Here is a 22439-nt window from a genome sequence, read left to right on the forward strand (position 1 = left end):
CTTATCCCTGGTATATTTTGTGCATGACACTAAAAGCGCGGTTTACTCTCATTCACTCAGTTATTCATTCATTGCACCTCTGTTGCTTTGCGGCACACAGTCAGCTGCTTGCGCTCAGCTCCCTCGCTGCTCACTTGGGGCCGTGATGCAGACCATGCGTGTGTGCTCAGGTCACACCACTTTGTACGTTCGCAGTCACTGCTACTGGTGGTTGCACCGGACGAGCTTGGAGCGGGCGCTCACCGTCACCTGCGTCCTGCTGCTTGTGGTCACCGCTGTGCTGCTGGTCGTGCACCTCATCGCCACCTCATCAGGTGAGTCACGGTGTGCGCAACCATGAAACTGCCGATGGTCAACGTACAGTCGGGCGCAAAAGTCTCCAGCACGCGCGAGCAGCAACCGGAAATGATAGCTTGGTTATAAGCCGGTGGCTTCAGACCGCATATGCGCGAAAGTTGCGCTCACATGCTCTCATGCGTGGAACTCAAATTAAGGGATCGTTCTCAGACGTCGCATCTATGCACCTTGATCACCGTTCGTTCGTCCTGTAGGCTTTTGTATGCGATAGTGCACTGAACGTTCGTTTGTTTGTTCACTTGAGGCCACGACACAGCAGCTAACAAAAACTTACCCGCCGCGGTGGCTCAGTTGTTAGGGCGCTCGTCTACTGAGCCGGAATTGCCGGGTTCGAACCCGACCGCGACGGCCGCGTTTCGATGGAGGCGAAACGCAAAAAGCTCCCGTGTGCTGTGCGATGTCAGGGCAGGTTAAAAATCGCCAGGTGGTAGATATTATTCCGGAGCCCTCCACTATGGCACCTCTTTCTTCCTTTCTTCTTTCACTCCCTCCTTTTTGAATTCCCTTACGGCGCGGTTCCGGGGTCCACCGAGATATGTGAGACAATTACTGCGCCATTTCCTTTCCTCACAAACCAATAATAATAATAATAATAATAATAATAATAATAATAATAATAATAATAATAATAATAATAATAATAATAATAATAATAATAATAATAATAATAATAATAATAATAATTGGTTTTGGAGGGGAAAAAATGGCGCAGTATCTGTCTCATATATCGTTGGACACCTGAACCGCGCCGTAAGGGAAGGGTAAAGGAGGGAGTGAAAGAAGAAAGGAAGAGAGAGGTGCCGTAGTGGAGGGCTCCGGAATAATTTAGACCACCTGGGGATCTTTAACGTGCACTGACATCGCACAGCACACGGGCGCCTTAGCGTTTTTCCTCCATAAAAACGCAGCCGCCGCGGTCGGGTTCGAACCCGGGAACTCCGGATCAGTAGTCGAGCGCCCTAACCACTGAGCCACCGCGGCGGGGGACCAATTTTCATTTTCTTGCCGATACAGAGAAAACGACATATGCTGGATCTTTCAGCAGAAAGAGAGAGAGAGAGAGAGAGAGAGAGAGAGAGAGAGAGAGAGAGAGAGAGAGAGAGAGAGAGAGGAGTTTATTTAGAGCGTGCGCAGCTTCACACCTCTCCAAATACTTAAAACCTGAGATCGTGCCACTAATCCCGAAGGCAAATGTCACGCTAGCAATTTAAAGCCACAGCTGGTCAAATGCACCTTTTTTGATCACACAGCTAACCTTCAGTAACTCGAGTGCTCAACATTTAGCGCTGGCTCTCTCGTTAACTTACACCTTCCTCATTCACTGGCTCACCAACGTATTTGAGCCTTTGGTAACTTACTCAACCTTTTAATTAATGGGCACAAAATGACGACGCAGAAGGAAAGGAAAGGGGCATAGAGAGGGATACACATGGAAGTAAGTATAGAGGAAAAGCGGAAAAAAAAACTCGGGAAAGGCACTTTTCGCCCCATTATTCCCTTTTTTCTTTTTCATAAGAAGTAACTGCAGGATTTTTTTCTCTACTACATTCAGCACTAAAAATGTGCAGTCGTCATTAGGAATAGAGCGTATTTATGTCCGCAACGACGCGAAAACTCGCAGAATTATGAACGGACGTCGCAAATACTCTCTTTGCTGAACGACAAACGCTCCTTTTTGACGTCGTAATATCGCCCGAAATTCAAACTGCCGAGCAACGGATTCGCGCAGTGTTGTATTGAAAGCACGCATAGCGCCCGTTTTGTTGGTGCCAGCCAGAGCCTGGTCCAACGTAAGCTGCTCCAGCCAACTCGCATGCAGCCCATCTGAAAATATCCGAAGAGTACACGTCATGGAACAAAAAAAAGTTTCATAGGCTTCAGCGGGAGGTCGACGCCGATGTATTTGCCGCGCGAGCAAGCATAGTCGATTCGAAGACCGAAGTAGCGACCGGTCAGGTTACATTCGCTTTGTACCATCTCACCGTTGTTCATTTCGCGCAGGTGTTACGACACAAGGTACCCGACTCGAAATGTCAGAAAACGACGATAATCTAAAAAAAAAGCGAGAGATTGAAAAAATTGGACGAGGGAAGTAGTACGTAGATGATGTTGCATAACTTCTCCACAAGCAGGCCTTGCGGTCACCACTTTCTTGCCCTTAACTGGCGAAAAGAAAGTACGCAAATAAGCAAACAAAAAACGAATGCCCTATCAGGAGCGCGCTCACGTCAACCACAAGGATGGTGTAACGTGAAATTTTGATGACGCGAGTTGCGAAGTTACGGGAGTGTGGAATTTCGTAATCGCCGAGTTTAAAGTGGAACAGAGCGCGCCCCTGTAGAAAGCCTTAATTAAGAACGGGATAATACGCGCGTCTGCTCAAGTGCTCTATATAATTTGTAAAACGTTACTATGTGGGGCTCTTAGAATGCCTTAACCGTTATATAAAGTTTTCAAGCCTTTTTTGCGTAGATTTGATGCGTGAGCGAAATGAACAAACAGGGATACTGGCAGTGGCCGTCATTAAATGCGAAGAGTCCAGGCAAATTTTCCAGTTAAATGAGAGGACACGGAGCAAGCACGACCGAATCAAGCCGGTAGTAATTGATTTTGTGTGTTTGAAAATGAAAGCTGCGCTTTCGCATATTGCACTTCTCAAGTTTTTCGTTTACCGACACGGGAAGCGACCAAACGATGAATAATAACCACTCGAACTAATGACGCATTCGATAGCCTACGCTTTGTATTGAGGCACGGCAAAAAGAAAAAAAAAAGGGGGGGGGGGTTACCGTAGTTAAACCGAGTAGACGTGCGAAAGCATGTGTTTAGCCTGGTTGTGTCATGGTTTTGCTTTGCTGGGTCGTCGGCGCGTCTGGCGACGATATTAGTTCGAAAGCAGCATTAGCTGATGCAGACGACGATGTGCAATGCACAGCGCGAGAGTGGGTTGCAGCTTAAAACGAGGCATGATTGTCTGCGGCGACGATAGCATAGTGCTCTCGTGCAGTGGACAGCTAAACTGATGTGTTCGCGCCGCCGAGGGTTCGAATCCCAATCGCGGCAATATTTATTTATGGTTTGGCCAAGGTCACCCTCAAGGTCAAGCTTCACCCAGACTCGGTGAGCTGGTTAGACTTCGTGTCGTAGTGCTGTCGCAATAAACGGGAAGATGTATCCCGGCGGTGTCCCGCTCGCGTTTCAGGCGACATGGCCACTTCTCGTGTGTCTTTGAAGACATCTTTTTTGACGCGATACCGTTAAAGGTCCCGTTCTCCGGAAAATCGGATGTCGGCGTTGTGAGCGAAAAATCACGGGCATGCCTCTGGAAGGTGGCGCACAGAGAGCAACCTAGCTAGGAGACAGGTGGGCCTCCTAGGTCACGTGACCTTGCGGCGTCATCACATCCTTCCAACCGGATAGTGAGCGAACCGCAAACCGTGGCAGGTGGCAGTTAAGTTAATGATTGGTCGCTCGGGAAGAGCAACCTGGTCCGCACAAGGCCCAACAGATGGCAGCACCTGCCATCGCAGGGGCAGGGGCGCATCGCTTAACCGCTGCACCACTGCGCCAGGAGGGGTATGAGGACTACCAGGGATCTATGAATGTAAAGTATAGAATGACCTTCTGCATAACTGAGAATTAACCCATTACACTATCGCGTCATACCCTTAAGGCGGAGCTTAAGAATCCCCTCCAATTTTTAAACTTTTATTCTACGGTGCGCCGTGGCGAACACCTCTGGTAGCAGCCTATCACACCGCCAGGGCCGTGCCTTCTGCGTGCCGCGAAGAAGACAGTTGGAGAGGGGACGAGGGGGCGGTGGAGAGCATATTATTTATTTTGGACGCTAAATGTGCCGCACGGCATAAAACGTGATGCCATTAGTGAACGTTATTACGTTAATAGGTTACAAAAAGGCATGGAGTCCAGTAAGGTGTAAAAAGTCACATAATCCTCGGGCACAAATGTTTTTCGTCATCCACAAGTTGAAATCGGAGTCATTATTTGAGGACAGGCCTGCCTCTTGCAGAACCCGAGCGCGCACCAGCGAAGTTCCTGGACAAGTCCACAATAGGTGGTGAACAGTGGTGTCAGAAGCGGGTGTGTCGCAGTGCGGGCATTTTTCTGGCGCGGGAATCTTCTTACTTTGCCACTGGTGGCGAACTGCAGGCGTAACGGCCACTCCGACACGCAGCTGCCACAGCGAGACCTCCTCCATCCGTGATAGGTTGGGAGGAAGGGGGTGGGTACACGGGGGAATAAGAGCACGTGTACGCCGCCTGAGGGAGGCTGAAGATGTTAAATATGTCAGAAGTGGATCTGGTGGCAAAGAGGCAGGAGGTGTTTGCGGTACGTCCGCTAAACGAGATGACATGTCAGATGCGATGTTATCGACATCTGTGCGAGCATATCAGCTACAAAATCCGGGTGGTCAAGTGACCTTTGGACGCCGCTAATATTTTTTTACCGTAGTCAGCCGAATATACGTAGTATTTAAATTAGCTCATTGATTAATTTGATTGTCGCGGGTAAAGGTCGCAGTTTACAGTTCAGAGCAGCCGTGTTCAACACGGATATTCTGCAGCCTGCGAAGAATGCATCACTGCAAGCATACCCGACTTAAGGAAAAGCAAACTTGACAAGCATGGTAAGTAATTATTTGTATGAGGCACGTAAAGGATCATAAACACGCGATTTATAAATTAATCAACGTTAATGATAAACCAAGAAGCAGAAAATTCAGACGTCGCTATATTGAACTTTGTTTATTAACAAGCAATTTTTTAGCTCGTGGTGCGCCATGGCCCGAGTGGGATGACTAAGCCCCTTTAGGGGCGCCTCGTCGCAATCTGTGTCACGGGTGCACTTGCCCCATTTCCTGAGTAGACACTCTTCACTTTATCTTTAGTTTACATGTTTATGAAAAAATCTCCGGAGTGTAGCAGCTATGTTGTTTACCAAACGTGATCAAAGCTTCTAGACAAATGAGATTAACGTTGTCAGGCGACTTTCTCTCTGTCAAGAACGTACGGCTTACACGAGCTGTGCGGCGTGTCTTAAGTATATTATGCGTGCGCCCTATGTGGAAAGATGAGTAGGAAATAGTGCGCCATGATCACCGAACCAAGCTGTGTTCTCACTTATGCATTTTTAATGAACCGAAACAACAAGGCGATCGGATAGTGCCACCTTTGTGACGTGTCGTTTATCTGAGCGAAAAGCAGACAAGCACAGACACGCCTACACAAAGGGATTGCAGGTAATCAGCCTTCACAGAAACGTGAAAGATTGTGTGAGGCGCCCAAAGGGATCAAAGCTGACATCGTGAAGCGCATCTCCCGAGGGATAAGAAAAAAAGAACAAAAATATAGCGCTCCGCCATGCTGCGTATCAGTCGAGACTAAGCATTTTTGAACACCAGAACCGTGCATTTTTTATTACAAAGTCTAGGTGTGTTAGCCTGTTGCCTGCCTCCTTTTTATCCTTTTCTTTTTTTATTGATTCAAAATGCAGAAATTTTCCTTTGATGGAAAAGTTCTTAGAAGTGTCTTCGAAGCGCATGTCACACATCACAAATGTTTTCTGTAAGAAAGACTCGCTTCGAAGTTTTTTCCTTACGGGAATTTTTTTCTTTATGACATCAACTGTGTTATTATTCCTGGTATATCATTAGCGAGTAGTTTTCGAACGTCGCTCCCAAAGAGACAGGAATGACCCGAAAACAACCTATTATCGACACTCTTCCGTGGTTCGATAAGCCCACTTTCTAAACCGCAGAACACTGCTTGTGGTCGGATAAAATGGCTTGGCACCTATTAGAATTTATTGTGTTCCGCCGGACAGGACAAAGGAACGAACAAACTAGCAGTAAACTAGCAGCTTAGCAGCTAGTTTTTGTAAATTTATAAAAAGACAGGAATTCCGCACTTATTTGAAAACCAGGGTTTTGTATTTTCTTAGCGTGTTTGAAGAACCAATATAGTGTCTGTCATACATTTCCCTTCTAATATCGTATTCCTGGTTCATGTTTATTTCGTATTTATTTTTTCTTTGCGGAGTGAGACAACAACTTATGTTTACTGCAGGTGTACCGCGTTCATATTTGGCTGGAGGGTTGAAGGGCACAGTATTTATTTAATGGGCGTTTTTAGTTTCTAACTCTAGACTCGAAAAAGCCGTACACAGAGAGAAAACTTTTACAAAAATTCACATAAAAGGTTATGTAATGCATACTAAACAAGCTTGCGCGCACGAAAGAAACGTAGCAGCTGAGTGGAACAAGTAAAAGTTACAAAATTCAGTATTGGTGCAAATGAGTAGAAGGTAAATAAGCAAAACGTAAATAATAAAGAAGAATAATGATTTAGTTCTCTGGCAAAAAAAAAAGACTAAGAAATCGCGAGCAACAAAGTTTAATGACAAAAAAGAAGCAACCGATTCGAGAAAGTACAATGTCACATATTGCGGAAACACCGAGAGTCTGCTCTAACACAACGAAAGATGCAACGCGCGATGTCTTATTTTCTGGGTGTTACGCCTTATGGGCCATTTGCTTCTGAACGAATTTACCGTTTTATGTTTTTCGATTTTTTTTTTTCAGAAGACACTCGGTGGGAAGCACCACCCCCTTTAACCAGGAACACCTGCTACAGCCCAGAATGCATACGCGCAGGTAAGCACTGGAACTCGTTTGCAATTCCAACAGAGGTGCACGGCGCTCACCTTCCACCACGTGTGGAGAAATACTTCAAGAAAATAAGCAAAGAAAAATACCTTCAAAATAGCCCGAAGACAAAGCTAACTTCTGCCTTGTTTCCCGTGACGACTGCGTGGAGGCTCATGTCGTAAACGGATTTCTGGCAAAGCAAATGGGTTAGCTTTTTAGCGAAGAGAGCAATTCGTACGCCATTTTGCTGAAAACGTGAAACAAACAAAACGCTTTCTTTGTGACTCGCGCTTATTTTCTTCCTGCGGAACTTATGGAGCACAGTGGGTTGTTCTGCACAACTTCCATCTTAGGAAAGGGCATCAAACAAAAAGGAAGGCCTTTTCGCATCGAACGCGACCATCATTTGCCACCTTTTTTATCTTTCTTTCGCTCCGTATCTTTTTTTTTTTTACGAATAAGTAAACACGCTCCAAGTGAGAATATGTTCTGAAGCGCCCTCTTTTGCGCTGATATTGCGTTACATCTTCTTTGCATGCTGTCAGCGCTTTTCGAAACGCAACACTCGCGAACTTTTCATGTGCCCTTTGCTGTGAAAGGAACAATTTAAATTGGTCCAAAGTTTTGGAGTCTGTGAACCATCGCGTCATTTTTTTACCAAAAGTTCGAAGGGTTAAAGGTTTTCTGGCGGCGAATGTTGCCTCATTAAAACCGTGCAACAATGTGGAGCCTAACGCTGACGTCAACCAACCAGTGGCCGAATCTAAAAAAGGTGTTCATCCTAAGCATCATTAACATTTTGCTATAAAACTCCGTGTACGAAACTTGATAATCGATACTCACGCGCGGACGCACACACACAGCTATATGAATACCCGATAAAAGGTTAGGGCTGACCAAAGGTACCAACAGTTTTTTTTTTTTAGGAGGAATGCACAGGCGGTAAACAGAATAAAACAGTATGCCACAGTACGCGGCAGCAGACCCTTCACATTATTTTTGCACATTTAATGTGAGAAAAAAAAATGGGCTGCCGGTCGCAGTTTCAGCAGGATATAGCGCATCAGTTTACGCCGATAGCACGTATGTACATTGGAGTAGAAAAGGGAAAAGAGGGGAGAGAGTATTGCTTCCAATGTAAACTTTGTAATTAAAAACTCAACCCATCGCAAACCTGCTCAGCTTTTTTCTTCTGAGATGACAGCGGGTAGTCCGGTGTCAAGATTTTGAAGCATGAAAAAGGTGGAGAGAGGGTAGAGGAAGCATATTGTTTAGACTCCCTTTCTGGTAAAACAATAGTGATTGATTGATTTATTGATTGATTGATTGATTGATTCAAGGGTGTGGAAGGAGGTGAAAACACGGGTAAAGTGCGAGCGAGAGACAGGAATCTAACGGCAGTGACTTCGGGTGCGAAATCGCTGGTGGGTAATTTGTAGTATTCTGTAGTGGCTGAGGCTTGAGGGCTACCTGCATCTTTTATTTCGTTTTCTTTTCCTTTCCGTTCCTTAGAGTTGTGAAACGAAGGCCATGAGCGCGCACTGGGATGAGGTTGCCTCAGGAGCCGGTTATGCTTTCCGCTGGGTTTTGATTTTGTTCTGAATAGCCAACCAAAACTAAATAGTTTCGGTTAGAGACAATACTCTTGCCCCCTTTTCCCGGCAAGATATATCCCAGGCAGAAAAGTAATTTCGACAAAATGTTAAATCATATTTAAGTGCTGTGCAAGTATGCTTGTATGAGTAGTGGGAACATACACGTATACTCTGAAGCAGCATACAGTTGCTACTTTACAAAGCGTGCGAAAAAGGGGAAAAGAATAGACACACACACATGGCTTACCTGCCAACAAAAAGCGAGTGTAAAGTAATTCGTAAATTTTTTCCTATTCCAAATCGTAAATACCTGTCCGGCATCTAGACGCTGCTCCAGGGACAAATCTAACAACCCGACGGGTATCCTACAGTGAAGTCCCAAGTCTTATCTTGCCTATTGCGTCCGTAACTCACCTTTGCAACTAAAGATGGCGCGCTGGTATTAAATCCGAATGAAAAAAAAAAGGCTCCTTGCTGTCTCTTCACCTCGACTTAAAACTATAGCTGTTCCGTTCTTTTATACAAAGGGACATGGTATAAAGAGCATTCAGCCGAATAAAACGCATCGCTGTTCAAGACATGTATGTCCTGCCTACTGTTCGGAACTTTCTTTCTTCCTTTGTACATTTTCTTCGTTCCTCCTTCCCCCCACTCAGCGGCGGCCATCCTGGAGCGCGCCCAGATGCACCGCGACCCGTGCGAGGACTTCGACGCGTTCGCCTGCGGCAACTTCGTGCACCAGCACTCGGCGCCCGACGACCACTACTACACCAACGTCCTCATCAGCATGCAGGACACCATCTTCGTACGGCTCAAGAGTGAGTCCCCATGCTGCTGCTGCTGCTGCCGGAGCAGTGTTTGTTGCGTACGGCGCGGCCCAACACAATCGAGTGGAAATCGAGCGAGGCTGGCCACGCGTCGAGAATGAGGAACGCGCACGGTCGTTCAACCTTATATGGGAGGAGCCGGTGGCTTCTTTCGAAGATTTTTTTCCTATTCGCGAAGCGTCCGCAGGAGACTTTGATGTTCGACTCACACCGACTTGTGCACTTAGTCGCTGTAGGGTTTGATTGCGGGGTTCTTCCCATCTGAGCGCAAAGGATAAGTTTGCCTTTGAGTCAGCTGAACATAAAACGCCCACTATGAAGCTCTAATCAGGTCCACTGTAAACATAAAAGCCAACGATACACTAAGCATGTATACATTGCGTATGTTGTAAAGCGCTACTCAGCATTTTGGGGTACTCGGAGGCAGCTAATGACGGTCAACTTCGATTCTCGGTCATGTCGGCATGAGGGATAGTTGGTCCCGAATTCCTTTCCCTTCTTGGTGCTTCGCCTAATAGTCACCTTCTTACAAAACACGGTGCTGCAAGGATGAAGAGCATGATGAGAGTTGCAGTATTAAAAGAAAAACTGTTGGAAGCTGTTGGAAGTGATTTGGAAAATTTTACCTCTACACTAGTCCTCATGAATGACACGTGGTTCTTCTTTTCTTTTTTCTGTAGTATGTTCTGATGTTTCAAACCGAAACTCTGAACACGTGTTCCGTGCGAAGGTGAAGAAACTAGAAATGAGCTTTCGCTTGTCGTTCTGACGGGGTGTGCAAGATGGCGCTTTGCTATATATTGACCTGTCTTTGCCTCCTTTCTTTTCTTGGCATGTTCGTCGATAGCTTTAATCAGAGCAACCGATCAAATAAGAGGAAAAGAACTGCATTCAGGAATAATAATTGCTTTCTTCTGGAGTTAATAGCTAGGCAAAGTTACTTCATCAGTTCTTCTTTCTGTTTTTTTTTCTTTTTTCAGAGCTTCTCGAAGAGCCGGCGACTCTTAACAGGACTTCTGCCGTGAGCAAAGTGAAAGCCCTCTACAACTCATGCATGAACACCAGTGAGTACAACGTCCGTATTTCGTCTCAATGGCCTGCATAAGCTCTAAATGAGCGATAACTCACTTACGTCAGAAGCACGGGAAATGAACATTCTTTGTGACAATCAAGAGAACATGCGTGACACGAGGTCGTAGAATGAGAAAGTAGGAAGGTTGCTTTAATTCCGAGGTATACAACTAATCAACAGCACCATCACTGTGCAAAACAAACACTTGTCTCTTTTGCGCGGCTTTAACTCTCTTATCTCATCTTCTTTTGATCTGCTTATCGATTAAATTTCCTTAATTAAGAATATATTTAAGAAATATAATTTTCCAATTTTTTTTCGACTGTCTTAACCATTCCTGTGAGCAGGTGAACTTCCACCGATTTCCTCTCATGTGCGTCTTGTCACGTGGCACGCCCGGTAGACTTGGTTTAGCCACGGACCCCCTCATACACATATGGCCCAATCATCGTGGTTTGGCCACGGGCCTGCAAAGGGCTTATGGACCCAAATACTTTCTAGACTTTTAAACAGTGCCAAGGCGATGGACAGAGAAGGACCTAAGGCACACAAAGCGCTGGACTCGCCAATCACGTTAGAGAAAGGGGACATAGCTCAATTGACCTGTAGATGTTTCGGCCATCAAACTTCGCACAGTAAGGAGAGAAAAGTTTAGTTAGTTTATGGAAATTTAACGTCCCAAAGCGACTCAGGCTATGAGGAACGCCGTAGTGAAGGGCTCCGGAAATTTCGACCACCTGGGATTCTTCTTTAACGTGCACTTACATCGTACAGTACACGGGCCTCTAGAACTTCGCCTCCATCGAAATTCGACCGCCGCGGACGCGATGAACCCGCGTCTTTCGGGCCAGCAGCCGAGCGCCATAACCACTCAGCCAACGCGGCGGCGAGAGAAAAGTAATAGCAGCATGTGCCTTTGGCTACCACCACTACCAGTATGCCCACTTATGCGGGCCCGATGGACACTCGATAACCTGACTTTGCGATGCAGTAACAAAAGGATCCGCACATTTCAAGTGCGAAGAAGTGACAGCTACGTTGCAGAGCATATACCAATCGCGTGGTCGTCTTGCGCAGGCAACGTGGAAGAAGGTTCGGTGGCCAAGCTGAAGGAGCTCCTGCGGGAGGACTACCTGGGCGTGTGGCCCTCGCTGGAGCAGGGCCACCGGCGGAGGCCCGTGACGAGCTCCTCGCTGGCGCTGGAGCAGCGGCTGGCGCTGCTGCGCGTGCACGGCGTCGAACCTTTCTTCCAACTGCACGTGGGGCAGGACGAACGGAACACCTCCATGCACGTCATCCAGGTGCGCCACGCCCTCTACGCAGACTTTAGCGCGTCGTCTTTGAACACCGCGAGAACCCCTAACTGTCGCAGGTCTGCTTGGTCGCTCTACTGTGGCGTTATGTAATGGTTTGATGGCGATGATAGTGATGAAGATTTGATTTCAGTGGCGCTAAGGCCTTCGTCTTCCGTGCTACCTTCACTATGAACGTTAAGGTAGTTCAACTAACAAGGGTCATGGCTGACGCGTTTGGTCTGCCGGAGGCGGGGTAAAAGTCCCGTTTTTTCGAAGAGGGAGAGAGGAACAACTTTATTGGGACACAGCAATAAACGCCGAGGATACTTGCGGCAGCGTCACCAAAGCCAACTGGTCCATCAGCTGGTTCGAGGCAAGCCGGGAGTAAGACAGAATGTTGGGCTAGTCTTGTAAAACTGCGCGAAGAATACGCAACGAGAGGAGACACAGAGACGCACACACGCAACGTAGCAGGATAACCAAGTCCGCCACGTTCGGACAGAGAGGTGTGTACAGTAGTGTCTTAGCATGGCAGCGGTTTTGGAGAAAAGCGAATGTTCCAGACTGGCTGGCGTACGGCTCGGGGCAATTAAATGGGGCACGCAGGGTAGGGTCGGAGAGGAAAGAACGGACAGGGGGTGAAGATTTGATGTAAGTGTATGCGCAATGAGTGCATAGTTTGGGGTGGTGAGAAATTTGCCATGAACAGGAAGGGTAGGAAGAGGATCTCTAATGTTGCCATAGTGCATGTAGCCTCAGCATTGTTTCGGCTTTTTTTTGGCACACTAAAGTAAAGAACTCTTATAGGCTGCAACGGAGGAAGAACCAGTTCCCAGGATGCTACAAAAAGAATATTGGAGTAATGTAAACGTTAACATAGCACCACAGCGATGCCCTAGCGATTCGGACATCCGCCTCGTATGCCGGGCGCGCGGAATTCTTGCACGGTGCAGCTGGGAAAAGCAAAGGTAGAAGACGCTGTCCCACATGTGAACTATCCTTGTGTCGTACACACGCGGTAACAGTGCGGCTCCGCAGATTACGGACCATGGACCGCAGACCTCGGGCTGCCGCGCAATAGCGGTACGTGCCCCATCGAAGCGCTTCAAAGCTTCGGCGTGGTAGTGGTTTGTTAGTTTAACGTCCCAAGGTTGTTCGTAGAGGGTGGGGAACACCGTATTGAAGGGCTACGGATTAACAGATCTTCTAGATGTCTGTACGGAAAATCGTTTTCTACGGTAACTACGACCGTACGGCAGAAGCGGATATAGGCAAGCGCGACAGCGGTAGGAACTGCAGTTCTTTACCACAGCGGTCATACCAGCTGTACGCGCACGCTAAAAATCTGTAACGTCAACCGAGTGGGTTTTACTAACTCACGCCGATATCGCGAAATGCGCTTTCGTATTTCGCCCAAATTGAAACGCGGAGAAATTCGACCCGCGACTTTGCGGTGAGCAACCTAGCGCCAAAACTACTGAAACGCCGTGGAAAAGAAAAGAAAAAAGTAGCAGAAAGGTGTGACAAGCAGACACGGAGGAAGCAAGCAGTGCGAGCTCAGCAAGCACAATATGAAAACATGACGAAAAAAGACTGAACGCGAAGCGCATCCGTGCCGTAGTTTCATTCGAAGAAAGCCTTTAATATCAGTTTTTACTTCATATACCGTATGGTTGTTCACTCTCGGCACAAAACTAGGCTTGACGAGAACAGCGCTGTTTTACGTTGTTTGCTTAACGCCGCGCGCAAGCGCTGCTCTCTCTCTAAAGCACGAGAGCGCGCGCAAAACAAGTTTCAATTAGGTGGAGTCGCTCGGAAAAAAGCGCGCTGCTCACTTGCGTTTGCAGCGACCTCTGGCCCAGGTTGTCCCCTCAAATATACCGACTTCCCGTTGCGACCCGTTAGTGGAGGTTTGTGTTGCGTATTTTAACGGTTGTAACTTCAACTCCTTAAGTTGCAGCACCGTACCGCATTGCCGCCGCTGGCGCTTTAGTGTTTCGTACGACTGTTCGTTTTGAACGAATATTTGTTCAAGTAGCATGTATTGGTACAAATATTCGATTCGTACTCTATTCGGTTTGGAAAATCTGCTATCCTCACACCCAAACGAACGCACAAAAAAGAAACAAGCAAACAAACAAACAAACACCGCAGTGTGGAGTAAGGAAGGGACACGAACGAGCAGAGATTTAGCAATCGAGGCCTGCCTTGAGGGCGAAAAGAAAATTTCTGAGAATATTATTTATAAAACTTTTGCTGTCTTAATTAATGTAAGCATGATTTTTCGATGCTGGTTGATGGATATCTCGCTTCTCGAGCTGTCCTTGTCACTTGGGGAAATGTTCCCATCGCTGTGGCGCAGATCTTCAGCGGGTCCCCCGTTCTGCGGAGCGAGTTCTACCTGAACGAGACGGATGAGCGGTGTCGCGAGGCTCTTCGCCTCTACAGGGAAACCATGGTGCAGACGGCCAGGCTGCTCGGAGCCAAGGACCCCGAACAAGACATGGAAGAAGTCGTCGAATTCGAAATTCAGTTCGCCAACGTAAGTAGAGCCACGCAAGGAACGTTAGCTCAAATTGAACGTTCAAGGCCGCTAGCTCTACGTCGACCATGTAGCAGATATACCGAGTGTTTCACCTAAGATGTTCTCAATTTTTAAAAATGACTTCCTGAATTAGAAGACCGCTTTTTCTGTATAGAACTGTCAGCGGTGCAGTGCATCAGAACACATCTAAGACGTGCTAACTAGTAGAATGGTTAAATAATATAGAATAGTTTACTTCCTAACTATTACCGTTACTCTCCTTAATTACTGAGAGGCGTGTAGCTGACCGTGAGTGATATCTATGTCAGTTCTTACAATTTCGAAAACGCAGTTACCCTCGGCGCTGTGGCCCAACAAATTTTGGCTGTTTCGATGAGTTACCTGCACTGGAGGAGTTGCTTTGCCTGCAAGCTTCTCGAAAGGGCATGCATTGTGGCGCTATTTAGCCAAAATTTGTTGGGTCACAGCGCCGAGGGTAACAAAGTTATCGAGATCCTAAATCCAATGGTGAGGTCAGATTGCCAACCACCCAATGGCGGTGTCGCTTGCCACAGACGCTTCAGAGCCCGGGGTACATCTGAGTGACCGCTGACAGAGGACCGAATGGAGGCGAAATAGACAACGCAAAATGAACAGCTTATAGAATACTGCCCCTGGACTGATCGGTCTACGGCAAACCAGCCGGTCCGCGAGAGAAAAACCGGTTCGTGCTTGGAAGCGGCGCGCGTAAACCGTTCTGCGTTGCGCGTTGTCCCGCTAGTGTGAACGCGCTTTAAGATCATGTCAGGCCTAATATAGAGACGCGGGTCCTAATGATGAGTGATTATCCCCCGAGGCAGACCAGCTGCTGGCAGGTTTCTTCTGCACAAGTGCATGTCACGAGGCCAACTATAGAGTCTTGCGCGGAAGTCTGATTGGTCCCCGTCTTCCCAATGTGACGTGACGTCAAGATGCCTCTCGTCTCGTGGTACCAAACAGGCTAGCTGATTTTTCAAGAAGACGTGTCGCTACAAAAAGTCAGAGCGGAAGAGAAACCATCTACATTTTGTTTTTGTTGTTGTTTACTCTGAAGCGATGGCACATACCCACGGTGGGGCATTGGCCAGGGTTTGGTACACTTTATTGCTGCGACCTCGGGGACGTGAGCAGCTGGTGCTTCCTTTTCCTCACGGTGGTTCGAATATCAATGAGGCTTTAAATTTGTTTTCTATACCTAGCAGACATAGTCGCTAGCCTCAATTAATCTTTGGGACGTCGTAAACAATGCAAGAGTCTTAGAGAAAGCAGCACCGTAAGAACATTTTTTTTTTCCAACATGTTTACGGGGTAAGCTCTATCACATTGCAGCTGGTGTACCACTTTAGCACGGACTTTTTGGGTTAGCTCAGCCTGTAGCTTTCTCCTTCAGTAGACTGTCCTCATTGACTAGAGATAAATATAATTGCCCACAGGTCTCCCACTCCAGCGACTTCGACGGACCGGGGTCAGGAGGAGGGGGTTCCAACGGCAGCGCGGCAAACGACTCGTCGGGGAGCTACGACTCAGCCATGATCAGTGTCACGCTCACCGAACTGCACGACATGGCACCAGAGGTAGGAGTCGCTCTTTTCTTAATTTCTCAAAGGATGTCCGTGAATAAAATAAATAAATACATAAATAACTATTTTAACTTTTGTCGAATATATAGTCAGTCAGTTAATTTATAGATGAAATCACTCAATGAGATGTCATTGAAGGTCACAGCATGAGAAGGAAAATCGTGGTTATTAACTGGATGGTACCCCTTTCGCCAAGCTCATTTTGAATGACCTACCGTCCAATTTGTTCCTTCCGGGACTGTTTCGCACTCGGTTGCAACTTTACACCATCTCTCACTTGGTGCACTGTCTGAATGATCGGTTCGCCGCCGTCGACGTATTATGACACATTTCATTTTTGCCCCGGGGAGCTAGGGAGTCATTTGTTCGCATTATAGTGCGATTTATTACCTACGTATCTCACCATTTTTTTTTACCTCATCTTCTGAGGTTGTTCTCTTCCTTTGCTTTATACCTCCGCGCAAACCGACGTTTCGGTGCGACCTCGGATGACATTCTTCAAAAGCCGGCAACCTTGACCGCGACTGCGGCGCGGCTTCCGCTTCGTATTTTTTAAACCTGTCGCTCTCTTCGTCAATCTTACCGCACGGCGTGACGAATGAGACTTGCTGTCCAAACTTCGCTGCTATCGCTCAGAGCGAGCGATAACACTTTGGCCCCTGCTATACGAACTCTGTTCGCCTGCTTGTTTTTGAGCTATAGCTTTTTCTGTGTATATTCCGCGGTATCCTGACAACCACCGTGGTGTTGCTATAGCGAGAAAAACAAAAAAAAAAGACAAAAAAACGAAAAACAGAAGGAATCAGGGAGCCGAAGGGGAAGGCGGTACCGGAAGTCGGCAGCGCGATATCTTCATCCAAACGACTCCCCCGGGGGCTTGCGCAGCGAAAACCCTTTTCCTTCACATCACGAACTTTCTTTTCTTCTTTATTTATTTAGGAAACGGCAACAAGTTGCTCTCGGCGACGGGGAAAAGCGCTAATTGCTGTAAGCACGCAATAAAAACGAAACGAGGGATAAACAGAAACTGGGACGCGCGGGCGGCCCCAAAGGGGAAATGGAATTTGCGAGTGAACCACGCAAAAAAAAAAAAAAAAACAGGAAGTGTACGGAGCGCACACGCAGCTTTCACTCTCCCCTTCCTCTCTCCTCCCCCCCCCCCCCCCCCCCCGGCAAACACCAAGTACACGGGTCGCAAAAGTGAGAATCGTGTAACGGCTGAACGCTGAGAAAACGTTGCCCTCCGGCGAAAGAGCTGTTCCCCGCTGCAATCGACCCGTCAGCCGTCGATCCGTCCCGTGGGAGAAGCGAGGAGGAAGAGAGAGGGGAAGGGGGGTAAAGAGAAGGGAAGAAATGAAGAGATTGATTACGGGCTCCCTCGCGCTAACAGCAGCCCGATCGCAGCTTTCCTTCCTTTCCCTCTGCCTTTCGCGCCCGAAGCCATTTTGGCTCGCTACTAACGACCTGTCGCTTCGCTGGTCTCTGCGCGTTCACCGGAGGTTGTCACACCACACGGCCCTGCACCGAGAGCGCGGGAAGGTCCAATTAAGCGACCTGTTCCGGACCGCTGCCACGGCGCCAATGGCTCTCCGTCAAGTGCTTCTCGTGTCGCCTGGCTCAATATATCAGCAGTCGGTGCCTGGCGTGAAGAACGCCGGCGCTAACCTGCTCCTCGGTCGATCTTCTATTGCCATCTCTCTTCTGTGGCGAAGCCGGTCCTTTGTGGACCTTTATTCAACCTTGACGTGTGTTTTTCTGTAGCACGGAATGCATTTAGCTCCAACTTTCAGCAAACTCATCCGGACATACTCCTCAAATTTGAGGGGAGATGACATCGAAACTGACTTGAATTTTCACCCGAAACGGGGTCGTACACGTAAGGAGAAGAAAAAAAAACTAGCAACAGGATGGTTACTACTGTTTAAGCTTACATTCAATGAAAGCTTTTTGCCGTCTTCTCAGCGAAACTGTTGATGTTTAAGCCGGCGCCCGGGGAATCGGCGCATTCCCAAATTATGTGATCAAGAGTGCCCCTTTCACCGCAACTTTTACATTTAGAATCGTTTTCATCCCCGGTCTGTGTCAGGTAGACCCAGACTGGGCAGATGTAATTTCCAGCTTGTAACCGCCTCCAAATGCGCGCCTTATTATTGGAGAGAGACCGATCTGGTGGTGGAAGTATCCTTCTAGGTAATTTGTAGTGTTAGATAATTTCGCGGTATGTATTGATGCAATATTTAATTCCCTTGCATCCGGGCTGTTCTACGACCGCTCGGTAGTAGAGATCTCGAGCGAGCGAGTGTACAGCCTCGTGGCCAGGGACAGATTCGTGCGCAGGTATCGCCCTGATAACGCGTGGTGGTACTTTATAGCGCAGAAGCACAAAGGGGAAGGGGCTTAAATATTTATCATTAGTCACCCTTCATGTATGGTACGATTACCCTGCGCGAACGCTGTCTCACGATTAGTGGCGCCTGATGGTTCGAAAGCCATCAAGACTCCTCAAAATGTGTAATGCAACACTTGTTCGACAACGGAGCACAGAAACGTTCAATTGGGCTGGAACGGTTGCTTTCCGCGGCTGCTCGATAGCACGAGAAGGCAGCCGAGCACGTCGCTAACGTGAAAGAAGAAAAATAAACGAACCCTGCGCTAAACACGCATGCAACTTGGTCGTTGACATTCAAAAGAGAGCGGTTAGCAACGCTTACGACCCGCCTGAGATTGTGCTAGGCCCGTGTTTGCAAGCGTGCCATGCAGCCACATACTAGCAGCTATGATAGAGACCAGAAATTCTTCACAGCTCGAGCTGTTAAATCGAACTCGGACAAGATTGTGCATAGACGAGACAGAGACAGTATCGCAGTATGTTAAATGCGAATGGACCAGCGAAAGGCGGTGATGAATGGGTGTTGAAAACAGTTAAAGAAATGAAGTAAAAAATAATATTATGGTTTTTTACTTGGGGTGAATACACATGAATGCAAGAAGGTTTAAAATTAGTGAAGAAGTTCAGTAGGCTGCAGCTGGATCGACGAAAAGTTCAGTGCGAACGACTGCATATCAAGTAATGCATATAATATGCATATGCATAGTGCATGCATGTAATGAATGCATATAAGATAACATAACACACATAACATAACGTAACACAACATAACACAACATAATATAGCATAACATAGCACAGCACAGCACAGCACAGCATTTCTTTGCATAGCATAGCACAGCATAGCATAGCATAGTACAGCACAACACAACATAACAACACAACAAACTTTGCACAGCATAATGCAACTCAACACAACACAGCATAACATAAACATAACACATAACAGAACATAACACAGCGTAACAGAAGCGTAATTTCAGATGCGGAGAAATGCAAAACCACCAGTGTACTGCATGATATCAGTGCGCATTGAAGAATCCTGGATGGTGTAAATTAATCTCGAGCCCTCCACTACGAAGCCCACCTGCAGGTTAGAATTAAGTCCCGTATACATACCTATACCTCCTGTACTGGCGCTTTCTCCATGCGCAAAGGCTGTCCTCTCCTGCGGACGCTGTCTCTTAGCTACCGCACATCTCTCGGAGGCATACTGACCCCAGAGCGAATAAGTATAGCTCGATAAATAATCTTGTCGAGTACCGCTCATTCCGGGCGTGCCTTGCAGGGAAGAAGACGACCCACTGGCACGCGAGTCGTCAGAAAGTAGAACAAGGTCGAATGCGCGGACGCGTTAAGAACACGAACGCCATGGCGCCTCAGAAGGCGCCCGAATAGGAATGTGCGAAAGGTCGTCGCAGTGCGGGAGGTGAAAAGAAAAGCGGCAGTAGTCAGCCGACGTGCGGTGTCGTCTCGCCTCGTAAATAATAAAAAAGGATCACGTCGAAGGAGTGAACGAGTCAGAAGGAAGGGGTCCGCTTCCAAGAGGGGGCACAAGTATGGCGAGCAAAGCGAAAGCAAACAAATGGAGTTGAGAGCAAGCAAGCGTCCGTGGAGAGCCGCCGTATAATTAGGGCCACTGCAGCAAACGGAGAACTTATGTGCCAAGGGTGCAAAAAGGAGCGCTAAGCACGCGGTGGGGTTGTACACCGAGAGCAGTTCCCCCCCCCCCCCTCTCCCACTTGGTGAAAGTCACTTTATTTATTTTATTTTATTTTTTTCTGTGGCGACACTTGATCACACGGGGTGACAGGCTATAAATAAGCTCTCGGGCCCGCCGCAAGAAGGTGCCGACGGTTCCTCGCAGTTATGTCTTTCTCCGCTCTCTCTCTCTCTCTCTCTATGTTCTCGCCTCCTTCTACTCGGTGTTGTTTATGTGGTTTATTTCACTACCTTTGCCTCTATAAAAAGCAGCAGCTGTGTTATATTGATTCTCGCTTAACTCGGTTTGGATTTCAAGTTTATGGGCACAGAATTTCTCATGTCATTGCTCAGCTTTATATACGGAGGTCGTTTACTCGTTGGAGGTGCGAAGGAGAGTTTGGGCGCGTCACTTCCAGCAAACTGCGATAATTATTATCGCGAACAGTCCGCTGAGCGCAAATTATCGTGCACTGTCGGTGCGCTTGATTTTTGCGTCCCATACACGCCAAGACTCTGATACGTTCTTTCCCGGCGTGAATAAGAAAAGCTTCACATTAAATAGCGTAGGATAGGGTCGGAAAACTTTTATTGTCCAAAAGAAAGTGGGTATCAAGAGGGCTACCCATATAGACGACGGCCGAAAGGTCTTGACTCTCGATGGGGGCTTCGGCCAGTCGGACGAGTTGTAGCTGAGTCGCCGGGTCGGAGCTCACTAGTAAGGCCTCCCATTGGTATTTCGTCTTTATGCCTCGTCCCTCCCGAGGTGCATGAGGACATTCCCATAGTATGTGGTCCAAGGCATTCCCTAAGTTCGCAGTTTGCGCGTTTTTCTGAATATTGCCTTGGGTGCATACTACTCCAGAAGGCCGGGTTTGAAGAGCTGTAAGTTTGTAACCGGCGCCAGTTGATGGCTTGGTACCTGGCCAAGGATCTATCCGCTGGAGGAAGTCTAGCTCGTTGCAAACGATAGTGCTGTGTAATTTCTCGGTATGCCACCATACAGTGTAAAGATACTGTTAATGATAATGATAAGACTGCAATGATACTGGAAAAAGTCACGTTTCCATAGTTGTTCGCGTTGCCGGTTGCCAGGCAATATCAGGTAGCGTTAAGAAAAAGAACGCAAAAATTCACTCGTTTATGTCACAAGTGCTTTGTCACAAGTTCTTTTCTATTAATTATGCAGTACCCACACGCACATGCACTGCTTTATCAAATCAGTCGGATCAAATAAAGTTTATTGAATATACGTGAATACTCACAGACCGGCATGGTTGTCATCCTAACGTAGATGACTACACCCTGCGCCTGTTTGCGCTAAGCTGTTCTCGCAGTGCTCAAATACTTCTTTTCAGTTAATGTGCATTAAAGGCCTGCGTTCTTCTATGCACTCATGCGTTTTAACTCCTCTGTGAAGCACTTCAGACGCTATGGCTGGAAGCATTGTGCTTGTGGCGTGACATCCCACGTGGAGTCAATATAGCAGTCTACTGACGCTATATAGATCAAAAGCGGCGTCTGCACTCCCACCCACATCCTCTCCCCCTGTCTAGATCACCGTGATGACTGCCATTTTGGTAACGTCTCCTAATACCCAGCCGTACGTCACACTTAGAAGGAAATACAAGGCGTACTGGCCTGGAAACAACAATGACCTTTTCAAATCACATAACCATAAGCGGTGTCATGATCGCCGCTGCAGACAGCATTTCTGCAACGTTTTCAAGATGAGTACACTATATTCATTTCTATTCTAAATCATATTCTATTCTGTTCTATTCTATTCTATTATAAGTATTCTATTTAAACAGATTTCAGCTTTTGTTTAGACAGTAAGTCATTGATATTCTGTATATTTTTGTGCAGACGTTCTTGGCACTATACGTGATGAAGCTGCAGGCGTTTTTCACTACCTCCTTTCCGCGCTTAATCCCCCCCCCCCCCCCCCCCAACCTCCCTCCGAACTTCCCACTACTGCTTTTTATTGGTGCTCGATACTCTTGGAAGCGTCTGCTATGCGTATAGTCTCTTCTGCCTAATCACAGCCACGTCGACTGCATCGCATACGCCGCGTCTCTCCCTGTTGCGCAGTTGAACTGGACCTATCTCCTTCGGAGAGTCATGGACTACGCGGGTCTGCACAATACCGACGAGTCCAGCCTCAACATGACCATCGAGAACGACAGCAACTACATGCGTCGACTGTTCGACCTCCTGAACAGGACCAGTCCCAGGTGAGCTTTTACGAATACAAGCTTTGCCCAGAAGTCTTCAGGCCGTTTGGCTTTCTTTAGGGGTGTATAATGGAGAAGTCTGAAATTGCTTAAAAAGTGAGTACAATGGCTCCTGCTCACCATGCAGACATTTATTGCTACAGGCCTGCCATAAGC

General features: G+C 47.4%; 1 pseudogene across 1 annotated transcript in view; it reads left to right on the forward strand.

Moving 5' to 3' along the window:
- The window catches only part of LOC144121178 (neprilysin-1-like), a 76423-nt pseudogene that overhangs the window by 37994 nt on the left and 15990 nt on the right, over positions 1-22439 (forward strand). The window contains exons 2-9 of the transcript XR_013312559.1: positions 196-314; positions 6959-7030; positions 9276-9437; positions 10427-10510; positions 11596-11819; positions 14176-14355; positions 15810-15950; positions 22141-22283. The product of XR_013312559.1 is annotated as a neprilysin-1-like (transcript). The remainder of the gene's footprint in view (positions 1-195; positions 315-6958; positions 7031-9275; positions 9438-10426; positions 10511-11595; positions 11820-14175; positions 14356-15809; positions 15951-22140; positions 22284-22439) is intronic.

Source organism: Amblyomma americanum, chromosome 2 (assembly GCF_052857255.1).
Source record: "Amblyomma americanum isolate KBUSLIRL-KWMA chromosome 2, ASM5285725v1, whole genome shotgun sequence".
NCBI lineage: Eukaryota > Metazoa > Arthropoda > Arachnida > Ixodida > Ixodidae > Amblyomma > Amblyomma americanum.